Genomic DNA, 13323 nt, shown 5'->3' with positions numbered 1-13323 from the left:
GCTAAAGTATGAAGAATTCAACCAAATAGAAAAAACAAACAAATACCCAAATACTCCTATTTGCATATTGTTTTGGTGGAAGTAGAATTTTAAGCTTCTTATCATTCTAAAAAAAAAAGAACAACAACAACATTAATGTTTTGCAAGCTTAATCTCTCAATAGGATTCCCACAATTTCTGAAACAAATATTTATTTCTTTTGGACAAAACATAACATTATTGTGCAAATTGAAAATGTCCTAAATAATATATATGAAGCACTAGTGGTTTCTGAATTAGTTTGTTACTAGTTTGTGTATGCGCTTGTGCACACATGCAACACTTCTGTGCAATGCAGGAGCATCCTGGATAGGTGGGCAAAGCCTCCCGAGAAGGTGAGTAGAGCCTTCCACCACCACCATTCCAGGTTCTAAGAACCAGTCAGAACTGAAAGCAAACTGACATAAAATATCCAAACAAAAAGATTTCTACATAATGATCTCAACAATTGCTAGATTTATACTGGTATTTTTTTAAAAAAAAAATAGATATTTTGAAAAATCTTAGTTGTAACAGCTGAGGGTCAATATGCATCTGACATCACTTTCATTACCTCCTTCCTCCTTTTCAAAGTACATTATAACAATATGAATATTTTTAAAAATAAAATAACCAAGAATGAGCAAAAATAATTTATGCAAATTCATGTTGATATTGAAATAGTTACATGATATGTTTGCAAGATAAAAGTAATTTTCATATGCAGAGCTGATTGAAATTGTAGAGAGGTTTCAATATGTAATCTGAAAGCAGGAACATTGGCTAGTTCTAGAATAAGAATTCCAAAACTAAATTCAAATATTAGAGTCATTTTTTAATTTTAAAAAATCTGATAGGAAATTATTTATTTCCCCAATATATTTGGCAGACATTATACTCAAGAACTCATAGACCTAGTTGATTATATTTTATTATGAGATACTTTTTTGAAAATGTTTGGATCAGAGGATTGGTATGAATTTGGTACAACATGCATTCCTCTACACAATCTCTTCTTGGTGAAATATACTGCAAAACCAGAACCAGATAAAGCTTTGAAATGAATATTATACATTCTTATTAAGACAAGGGAGAGAGCCAAATAAGAAGAAGAAGCTGTAATGTAAAAAGAAGAAATAATTCACTTATTCCAGATTTGGAACAGGTTTATGAGACCAACAATGGATGAGAATTAGGACTTAAAACCATTGTAGAAGTGAAAGCAAAAATGCTAACTCAAAATGTGTGGAAGACAAAGCGCTGGACACCTCACCTCAACTTTTTGCTTTGGAGATAAGCTATAGTCACAGATTTTGATCAATGGTGAAATCCATTTTTTTAACTATTGGTTCTGTGGGTGTGGCTTAGTGGGTGTGGTGTGGTTTGGTGTATCTGGCTTGGTAGGCATGGCAGGGGAAGGATACTGTAAAATCTCTCTTCCCACCCCACTCCTGGGGCCATTCAGAGGTGATATTTGCTGGTTCTCCGAACTACTCAAAATTTCCACTACTGGTTCTCTGAACTACTCAAACTACTCTGAACTATCAGTTCTTCAGAACTGGTCAGAGCCTGCTGGATTTCACCACTGATTTTAATATAGGCACTCAACATGAAGACGCCATTGGCTCTTGATGTAATGGAAACGTGAAACTCTCAGGTCACAGACATCTTGATTCAGTTAAACAAAATGGGTTTATAATTTTGTTTTGCATCAAAAGATATGGCAATGCATCTTGCACAATTCTGATAAAGAGATTTATACTGAGAGCATATGCACCAAGACCAATTCTTTGTTTGTCCAATTATACTTGACCAATAAAAATTCTAATCTATTCTTTTTACCTTCCAATAGTGTTTTTTAAGGAGTTTCCAGGTCACCCCTATTCTCTGTTGGTCTATGGATGAATACAGGGCATGCAAAGCATGTGCAACAGCATAAACAGCATTGTAGACACAGTAACTATGGGCAGACATTGTTGCTTCAAAAACAGTCATAGGAAGATCCTGCAGCTTCTCCACTCCAGGGCAGATATTCTGGTTCTCTGACTCAATGGAAAAGTTTGGAATCTGACAACCAAATAACTGCTGCCAGATTTCTTTCAAGAAGCCATCTCTTTTATGCAAAACAGGATTCCGCATCTGAACAAAACTCTGGAATCCAGACACTTCCTTAGATTGAACTGCCAGGGATATAGCACCATGGAGGAAATCTATGTACCAGTTTCTTTGAAACAGGGCTGATGTAAAGTCTACATCTGCTGTCATAATCCAGACTTTTGCTTTCTTTGACAAACAATGAAATGCTGAAACCTCAAGTAGAATCCACAAATATATTATCCCTTGATATTCTCCATGAAAGATAATTGTATTCACTGTGCTTTTCCATGCAAGGTTTATATTTGGAATTGCTGAGAGTGCAACAGCTTGAGCTTCACTTAAACCTTTGTCTGTTAACTCCCTAATAAAATCAAAGCAGACCCCATGCTGGGAAAATAAGGGTAATGTTTTCCAAAGGAATGTTTCCGTTTGACTGCCAATACCAACATAAAACACTCCAATCCATGTCCATTTGAAATGGAGCAACAGTTGGAGAATTCCACGATGTTGATAATCCACATTTGGGAACATCCAATGCAAGGAAATTGCTTGATTTGGTCTGCTTGTCTCTGGAGCAGAAGTATATGCAAGCTAAGAAAAGGAATGAATGAAAGAAGATAGAGTCAAAACCATAGAAACATCCACTGTATCTTTAGAAACCCACTTAGTAGCATATTTAGAAGTATGTCTACAAGCAAGTCTAACAAACACAAAAAAATGAGCACATAGAAATACAATATCCTAACTCAACTCAACAAACACCACCAAAACCACAATACAAATTTTCACAAACCTTCAACTTTAGAGAACCAAATCAACTAATAATATCAACCAAATGAACAACATATCTCTACTGATCAAAGACACTGTTGAGCATGAACAGAAACGTCCAAACGCAATTTTATTTGCTCTGGATAACAACAGTAAAACCGATGACATCACTACGATTTTTGACATTATCATTCAGACAAAACCTTCTCCGCTGATTAAATCATTGACATCTCAAGAGATGGCCCTGACTTCAAATATAGAGATGATTCTGGGGGGTCCTCCCAATTCTGCACAGTCATTTGTAAAAACACAACCAGTAAATGCGAATTTATTCATACAATAAATTTCATCGCCAAAACTGGTACTTACTACAAGAAACTTTGCTGAAGACAAGACCTATTAATTCTAGAAAGAATCCAAGCCCATGAACTCTGCCAAGATCTAAAAATATGTCAAAATAATGATGAGACTGACTTATATATAGCTTACCGTGCAGACTATATCAGAAGTAAATCCCACAACCCACATCCTAACATCCAACTCCCCTATTATCCAAAACTAGGCACACAAGTCCCAAATCACCTCACTACCTGCTACTTCTATTGCCACTAATGACTTTAACTACTTCCTAACTACCACACTACATGCTGCTCCTACTGTCCCCTCTACTACTACTAACCTTAGATGCAAGCTACTTAATGAAAGAAGTATTGTAAATAAAATTCCTGAATTCCTCTTCCTATTAAATATGACAATTTTTTACATTATATTTGTTTGAGAAACATGGCTGAATACATCCTTGTCTGACTCCATTATCGTAGAACAAAACTTATCAAGAACTCTGAAGAGGAGATGGTGTTGGTATCTTTTACAAAAGTCCCTAAAACTAAAAAATATCCAAGTTACACATGAACCTGCTCTTCCTGAGCCTATCATCTGTGAGCTATTTTTAAGCACCACTTTATGATTTTTACTATGTTATATAACCCCAGACTACAACATTGAATATACGAATAAGTTAACCTCACTGCTAACATGGGCAGCCTGCACCCCATACCCTCTTGTCCTTCTTGGTGACCCAAATTTACCTCTTATTAAATGGTCCATTAACTAATGTACAACAGAACCTATATATTCAACACTGTACAATGCTGTAACCAACAACATTAGACTCAACAACTGTTTTGATCTTACCTTCTGCAACAGTTCAAATTCAATGTATGAACTACAAATAAAAGAACCATTTTCCAAGAGTAATCACAGCATGAGAGACTTTTGTTCCAACATACACCCTGACAAAATCATCATAATGATGGGCTCCCCAGTTTTAATTTTTAAAAAGCCAACTATGATCTCATAAACACTGATATTTCAAATCCTATTCACTGGCTATATTACTGCTGAAGACCATTATAACATTTTCCTACTTAAAGTCAAAAGAGTCATTAAAATATATGTGCCACTAATAATGCTCCAAAACAGGAAAAACAAACTACCCATAAGAATAAGAAAGCTCCAAGCAAAAAAACAAAACAAAACAAAACAAAAAAGCCAACACAGTTCTAGGCTGCATTAACAGAGGGATAGAATTCAGTTTTGGTCACTACGATGCAAAAAGAATATTGAGACTCTAGAAAAAGTGCAGGGAAGAACAGCAAAGGTGATTAGGGGATTGGAGGCTAAACATATGAAGAATGTTTGCAGGAACTGGGCGTGGCTAGTTTAATGAAAAGGACCAGGAGAGACATGATAGCAGTGTTTCAGTATTTCATGAGTTGCAACAAAGAAGAAAGAATCAACCTATTCTCCAAAGCACCTGAGGGTAGAACAAGAAGCAATGGATGGAAACTAAACAAGGAGAAAAGCAACTTTGAACTAAGGAAAAATTTCCTGACAGTCAGAATGGTTGATCAGTGGAACAACTGGCCTCCAGAAGTTGTGAATGCACCAACATTGGAAGTTTTAATGCAGATGTTGTATAACCGCCTGTCTGAAGTAGTGTAGGGTTTCCTACCGAAGCAGGGGGTTGGACTAGAAGATCTCCAAGGTCCCTTCCAACTCTGTTGTTGTTATTGTTGTTGTTGTAGTTGTTGTTATTATTATTATTATTATTATTATTATTAAACAACTATTTAGTGAATAAAATGGCTACATAGGCAACTTCAAAAGCTGCTACAAAAACATATGTCAACAAATAAAGACTGAATGCACCTATTATTATATCAATTAAGAGGAAAACCTCCTGTGCATGAAAGCCAACCTTGCATTCTACAATTTCATAAACAACAAACTTAAAGAGATGCGAACCATTCCACCCCTAAAAGGACCTAACAATAAAGACTGTAATGATGAAACCATTAAACCCAATCTCTTTAACACAATCTTTGGCTCAGTCTTCGTAAACAGCAACAATTTATCCTAGTTGGACAATTATAATTATTTCCTAGTTGAACGATTATAATGATTTAATATACAATTTCACAGAAGACAACATTAGAAAGGCCCTGTGCAATCTAAAACTATCTCTATCCATTGGACCAGATGGACTATTTGCCTACTTCTTAAAAATAAAAAAATAAAAACTTTCCATTGTCCTAGCAGAACCACAGAGCATAATTTTGATAAATCTTTCGGGACTAGCTCTCTACCCTACCTATGGTCACTAGCCACTATTTTCAAGAAGGGAGACCAGCCTAGTTGAAAATTACAGACCAGTCCTTATGTTGTATCATCTGCAAAGTCATGGAATCAATCATTAAGCCCTTCAGGATTGGGCAGCAAAGAAGTCGAATAAATAAATTAACCAATCCATTGTGTTCCACTTAGGGATAAGCAACTTACTCTCTCACAAACAATTTGGTTTCAGAAAAAAATTATCCTGCAATCGGAAACTTCTGCAGTGAAAATACATATGGACTAAACAACTTGATCAGGGCAAAGCAACAGACACAATTTACATAGACTTCTGTAAAGCCTTTGAATCAGTGGTATATAACCAGTTCTAAAAGTAAACACTTATGGTATTTTTTGGACCCCTGCACAAATGGATTACCATGTTCCTGTAAAAAAGATAGGAAACCCTTTATCAAACCCCGTATCTGTTAACAGCGGTGTTCCCCAAGACAGCGTTTTACGACCAACTCTCTTTATTCTTTACATAAATGACCTTTGTGATGTAACACTATTCAACACCACTAACAGTACTACAAATCTTCAAAAAAGACCTTGACTATGTATCAGAATGGTCAAACAAGTGACAACCTCAAATCTCAATCAACACATTCTCAGTCTTACACATTGGCAAAAATAATCAGAATACAAAATACAAACTAGATGATCAAGAAAGGAGACCCTTCACTTGTTGAAAACTACAGACCAATATCACTATGCTGCATCCCTTGTAAAATCATGGAATCAATTATAAATCAATCAATCATCCTTTACTTAGAATCTAATAATCTACTCTCTAACAAACAATTTGGATTCAGAAAGAAATTATCCTGCAACCTACAACTACTCCACTGCAAAAACACATGGACTACCCACCTAGATCAAGGAAAATCCATTGATGCAATTTATATTGACTTTTGCAAAGCCTTCGACTCAGTGGTTCATGACAAATTACTCCTAAAACTCAAATCCTATGGCATCTCAGGATTCCTCCTTAGCTGGATTACTGCATTCCTGACAAATAGGCAACAAGTTGTCAAAATTGGAAGCGCCATTTCCACCCCCGTCCCTGTCAAAAGTGGCATTCCCCAGGGCAGCATACTAGGTCCTACTCTTTTCATTATCTTCATCAACGACCTATGCGATCATATCACAAGCAACTGTGTTCTTTTTGCCAATGATGTAAAACTATTCAACACCACGGACAACACATCTACTCTCCAAAAAGACCTTGACTTTGTCTCAGATTGGTTTAACACCTGGCAACTTCAAATATCAACCAACAAACGCTCTACCCTCCACATCGGCAAAAAGAATCCAAACCTCATATATAAACTGAATAAACAAAATCTCACAGCCAACTCCCACTCAGTAAAAGACCTTGGAATACTAATATCAAATGACCTAAGTGCTAAAGCCCACTACAACAATATCGCCAAAAAAGCCTCTAGAGTTGTTAACCTGATCCTACGCAGCTTCTGCTCAGGCAATCTCACTCTACTCACAAGAGCCTACAAAACTTTTGCCAGACCAATCGTAGACTACTGCTCATCTGTCTGGAATCCATATCACATCTCAGACATCAACACCCTTGAAAATGTCCAAAGATATTTCACCAGAAGAGCCCTTCACTCCTCCACTCGAAACAGAATATCCTACGAAAATAAACTAACAATCCTGGGCCTTGAAAACCTAAAACTACGGCGCCTAAAACACGATTTGAGTATTACCCACAAGATCATATGCTGCAACGTCCTACCAGTCAATGACTACTTCAGCTTCAACCGCAATAACACAAGAGCACGCAACAGATTCAAACTTAATACGAACCGCGCCAAACTTGACTGTAAAAAATATGATTTCAACAATCGAGTTATCGAAGCATGGAACTCATTACCGGACTCAATTGTGTCAACCCCTAACCCCCAACACTTCTCCCTTAGACTCTCCATGATTGACCTCTCCAGGTTCCTAAGAGGCCAGTAAAGGGCGTAAATAAGTGCACTGGGGTGCCTTTCGTCCCCTGTCCAGTTGTCTTTCCTTTCTTTCACCTATCTTATATATTCTCTTCCTTTCATATATCCTCTCCTCTAAGTTCACTTTCACCCTCTTTTATATTATCACATGTCTATTTTTCTTCCTATGTATTTGTGGATTGAACAAATGAATTAATAAAATAAAAATAAATAAACAATAAATACAAACTTAATGTAAACCATTCCAAACTTGATGGCAAAAAGTTCAGCTTTAGCAACAGAGGGGTCAATGCCTGGAATATATTACCTGATCTGTAGTCTTCTCCAAACCCATGCTACTTTAACTTTAAACTGTCTACAATTGACCTCACTCCATTCCTAAGAGTTTGGTAAGAGGCATGCATAGGCATACCATCCCTGTCCTAAAGTCCCCATGTATTTGTAAAATATTGTGTACTCAAAACCATGCTTATATTTCTTATATATTAATATTAATGTTTATACTTTGTCTGTAATCTTATACATGCTAGACAAATAAATAAATAAAATAAAGAAGAAGAAGCTCAGGGAAAGTTTCGTCTGAAAAAGAATAGTAGCTTAGTTTTATTTGGGTCAGTTTGTTTCTAAGATTGTATTGCCTATCTTTGACTAAAATCCCATGATTCTGATATTAATTTAATATATGTATTTTATAAGCAGCTAAACTGAAGCCTGTTAATTCTAATAAATATTTAAATATTTAATTCACAGATATTATGGTAAACTGTAGGTCAGTTTATTCCAGTTTGCCTTATTTCACAAAGTCTTCCTTATGCAGTTCATTTTTAGCTTTTTAAATTGAGTATAATTAGTGTTCAAATGAGTATCTTTCAAGGAATTGTGAAGGACTTCTTCAGTTTCCTATTCTATCATTCTTTGCTTTGGGAAGATCAGATCATTTAGATATCTTGTGAAACAGGGTTTAATTTGGTTCCTTACACTGGAATGATGTGACCCTGATTTTTTTGTAATTTTTATATCCTACAAACACTTCAATGTAAATATATTTTGTTTGGGTATGTCAATGTGAAGAAAAAGCAGAATGATACATTCACCTAGTTTTCCTGCAGAAATTATAAAAATCCATCAATACTCATCTCACAGTTCTCAAACTATTTCCTTTTCAATAGGAGAGGGAATTGTGGAAAGTTTTTAATTTTTTTTCCTGTTCATGAAAGGAAACAATACCTGTGAAATCTTGTATTGACTCAGAATAGTTGCTATATGAAGAAAATCATTTGAGTTAGGTCCTCCAATGATTGCTACCAGATTGTTCTGTAAATCACATTTATAATTTGGAATAAATCTGTCTGGTGTGGAGAGAATTTCCATTGTAGCTGCATATGTAAGTTTGGGGTCAAAATAGTTGTTATAGATGTTGAAACCCAAAGTGATATTGGTTAAGAGTGTAGGATCTGCATTAATTCCCTTTATAGCAAATATCAGAGTCAAGATATGTTGGTAGCTTTGGATCAGTAATCTGTAATTCAATTGGAAAATAATAAATGGACTCAGTCAACTATAGTACATGTTAATAAATAAATATAAGGTTTTCCTTGTAATCTTGATATTAATTACAAGATATCATCCATCAATTACAAGACACCATCTATGTCTATGGAATACATATACAACAGCATCGCTAAGAGAGATATCCACAAAGTGACCACATTCAGAGAATGAACAAAGTGACCAACGTTAGACATTCAAAGTATTGTATTGTGAACATGCACATATCACCTCTTTCACATATTTGTGCAAATATTTAATTTGCATTACAGCGTTGTTTCTCGACTCCCTCCCAAAACTCTTCCCAAAACTACAACATTAATTTGAAATGTAACAGCTAAAGCTAAGCAAACCAATTCTATTACTTTTCTTACATGTTCTAGGTTGAGATCTTATTCTGCAGCAGGTTCACTGTAGATCTGTAGAACTGATACTAACAGATTTTATATTTTATGTTGCTTACGAGACTGAATGGGATATAGTCTTTATTCATTAGTTGTTGAATCTCTTCTTCTACCATATTACTTCTTTTAAAAATGTAACATATTTGCAAATATTTAGCTTTGCAAATATTCATGTATTCCTCAAAATAAAACAATAACCAGAAAAGAAATACGTCCCCCAAACCAGAAATTTGGATCTAGGATTTTCTACTGATCAACACTTACCCATTTTATGTATGATATTTAATACTATTTTACCTTTCACAAGAACTATTATAGACATAGATAGATGATAGAGATAATAAGAATAGAGAATAGATAGAGGTAGAAATGATAAGATATAAGAGATAGATGAGAGAGAGAGAGAGAAGCAGGCAGGGAGGGAGGCAGATAGACAATAGATAAATAGCAGTTAGACATTTAGACACCCGAGTGGATTGTATCTATGTAGTAGTTGAAAATGTTAATTTAAAAGGACACTTACTCCATAATAAATGATTTTGATAAAAAGAAAAAAAGGAAAACATTCACTTTCAGGAGAGATTCCCACCCGCTGAAGAAATAAGGGGGAAAAATCATTTGGCTTCTAACTATTATTAGGCAGAGCTGCAATATGGTTCTAAATTAATTCAACTCCTTACATGAACTCAACAAATATTTCTGGAAAGGGGTGCCTTTTGAATGTGATCTCCTCAGAAGCAACAAAGCTCTGAGAAATTATGCCACCAAGAATGAGTTCACTTGGTTCATGGTATTTATGAGGAATGGGACTAGGGTTACTCCTAATACATTTTGCAAAAGAAATTTTGCAAACACTTGCCGGGAAGGAAATCAGGATCAATACACCAATGGATAAAATTGTATACATCTTCCTGTAAAAAAGCTAGTAATTTCACACACTTTTGGTCATTTTTTAAAAAACACTGAATATCCAGATTTCAGAAGCAAAGCAAAAATAAATGAAACAATTTGCTTGCTTCTTCATAGGTGGATCACAACTGTTTTATATTCAGAATTCCAGTGATTAGAAGATACTTAATCATTTTGTTTTGAAATATGAAATTGGTAATGTCAGTGAATGTCCAAAGTCAAGAGAGAGAGAAAAAGCGGATCCTAGAAATAAGGCTGATGGATCACATCCTAACCATGTTTTATTATTTGCAGTATTATAGAAGAAAACATGTTTTTTTTTCCTTTTCAGTTTATTCCCCTGAGGCACTCATGCAGCAATATATGTAATGGCCATTCCCAGAGGAAGATGCAACAGAAAAATTTTAAAATAAAGGTTTTCTTTCCCTAAATAGTTGTACAATTTACAGTGGAAGGAAAAGTGTCAAGTCATTTTCAACTCCAATCTTGATCTTGGTTGTTGATACATTGCAGCAGAGGCGGAATATCAACGCGGACACAGAGCTGGATTTAAAACTGGGTCATTTTTATTAATTAAATTAAAATTAATTTAATTCAACCTAACATGGACCCGCAGAGATCAACTGAAGAACATCCGGGGTGGAAATGATGTAATAAAAACTTCCGGGGCAACTTAGGGCATAGCTCCATGCTGATTCATGCCCTCACCTGAATCCCAGCCATGCCATGCATGTGGGAGGTCTTGCCGTCCAATCCCTGGAAGGGAATTAAAATGGGTGAGACCCAGAGGCAGGTTCTCCCCAATTGCTCAGGCCGGTTTAAAAGCCACCATGAGCCCTTGGAGAGAGTCTGCCAATCACCCCCAAAGATGCCCAACGGAGAACACGCAGTTGCTAAACCCCTCCCAATTTCCGCCCCTAACCTGCCAACCCAATGACCAGAGGTAAGCCAATTAAAACTAATCAGGGAATGAAACACCCCCTAACCATCTGTCCCGCACCGCAGTGTGATTTGCAGAGGCCAGAAATGGGGCATGTGGAGGCCCAAAACAGCGTTAAACAGAGTTGGCCGGGCTATTTAATTTTGCCTGCTGGGTGGTTGCCCCTGGCAGGGCTTTTTCCCATCATTTGTATACGGCAATGAAGGGGCTCCGATTGCCTCATCATCGAACGCGCTTATGTGCCGGGGTCAGGAATGACCTGCACATATGGCAATGTTTCCATAGACTCGGGGCGGATCACAGCAATAATAAGCAATATATATAACAAATCTAATAATTTAAAATAAACACTAAAAACCCCATTATTAAAAACAAACATACGCAAAAGCATACCATACATAAACTGTATAGGCCCGGGGGAGATGTTTGTATGTTGAAATTTCAGATAATCTCAATAAAATGTAACAATTTTGCTACTGGAACCGCAGTAGTATGTAGTAATCCTGTTTAATTACAGCCAAAAATGAATTATTGAAAAAGCAAATTAATTTAAAATTAATTTGTTTTTAATTTAAACACTACCGTATTTTTCGCTCTATAAGACGCACCTGCTGATAAGACGCACCTAGTTTTTAGAGGAGGAAAATAGAAAAAAAAATATTTTGAGCCAAAAAGTAGGCTAAAATATTTATTACAATAACACTGCCCTAGGGGAATTGGGAAAATATACAAACAAGCCCCCCTCTCTCTTTCTTTCTATCTCTCCCTCTTTCTCTCTACCTTTCTTTCTCTTTCTCTCTCTCCCTTTCTCTGTCCCTCTCTTTCTTTCTCTCTGTCCCTCTTTCTTTCTCTCTGTCCCTCTCTTTCTTTCTCTCTGTCCCTCTCTTTCTTTCTCTCTGTCCCTCTTTCTTTCTCTCTGTCCCTCTCTTTCTTTCTCTCTGTCCCTCTTTCTTTCTCTCTGTCCCTCTCTTTCTTTCTCTCTGTCCCTCTTTCTTTCTCTCTCTTATCTCTCCTTCTCTCACTCACTCTCTTTGTATCTCTCTCTTTCTCTCTCTCCTTCTCTATCTCTCCCTCTTTCTCTCTCCCCCTTTCTATCTCTCCTCTTCCTTTCTCTCTCTTTCTTTCTCCCTTATTTTTTCTGTTTTTCTGCTGTGGGCGGTTTAGGGCCCCTCAAACCCCGACGACCTCGCCCCCGGATCCTGGCCGGGACAGGGCAGCTTCCTCTGACAGGCGCTGCGCGGGGCCGAGGGGGCTCAGCAGGAGGCGCAGCGGCGGGTGGAGAGAGGGAAGGGGGGCAGCGGCGTCCCTCCTGGCCTTGGCGGGCCGCCCGACCCTCCCCACCTCCTGCAAACGCGGCGGGCGGCGAGGCTTGGCTGGCTGGCGGGGGGAGCGCCGCTGGTGGTGTGAAGGGAGACCCTCCTCCGGGAGGGAGGGGGCCAGGCAGCAGCTAGCCAGCCGAGTTTGCAGCCAAACTTTGCACAGGCGGCGGCCGGCTGCGAGCGACTGGCTGAGACCTCCCCGCCTCCTGAAGCGATTCCCATAGCCTTCCCAAAGGCTCGGGAATCGCACAGGCGGCGGCCGGCTGCGAGCAACTGGCTGAGACCTCCACGCCTCCTGAAGCGATTCCCATAGCCTTCCCAAAGGCTCGGAACCGCCAACGCTCCTCCGGTGCCGCTCCGCCTCCTAAACCTGCGGGGTGGAGGCGTCCCCCGGCCCAGCACTTCCGGAGGCTGAAAAGCGCGGCTCTCTTCGGGGTTGGGAAGAGGAGAGGCGGCGACAGAGGCGGCGGTCTCCAGATGAGTATATCGCCGCCCCCCCTCTGCTCCAGCGCCTCCCCCCCTCCCTGCCTGCATCTTCGCTCCATAAGACGTGGCTGATTTTTCATCCTACTTTGGGAGGAAAAAAACTGCGTCTTATGGAGCGAAAAATACGGTAAGTATCATTGCATTTACACAGCTGGAAAAAAAGGAAACATTGTTGATAATATAGT

The sequence above is a fragment of the Erythrolamprus reginae genome, chromosome Z (assembly GCF_031021105.1).
Source record: "Erythrolamprus reginae isolate rEryReg1 chromosome Z, rEryReg1.hap1, whole genome shotgun sequence".
Taxonomy (NCBI): Eukaryota; Metazoa; Chordata; class Lepidosauria; order Squamata; family Dipsadidae; genus Erythrolamprus; species Erythrolamprus reginae.
The sequence above is the reverse complement of the archived record's forward strand: the minus strand, read 5'-3'. Positions refer to the sequence as shown.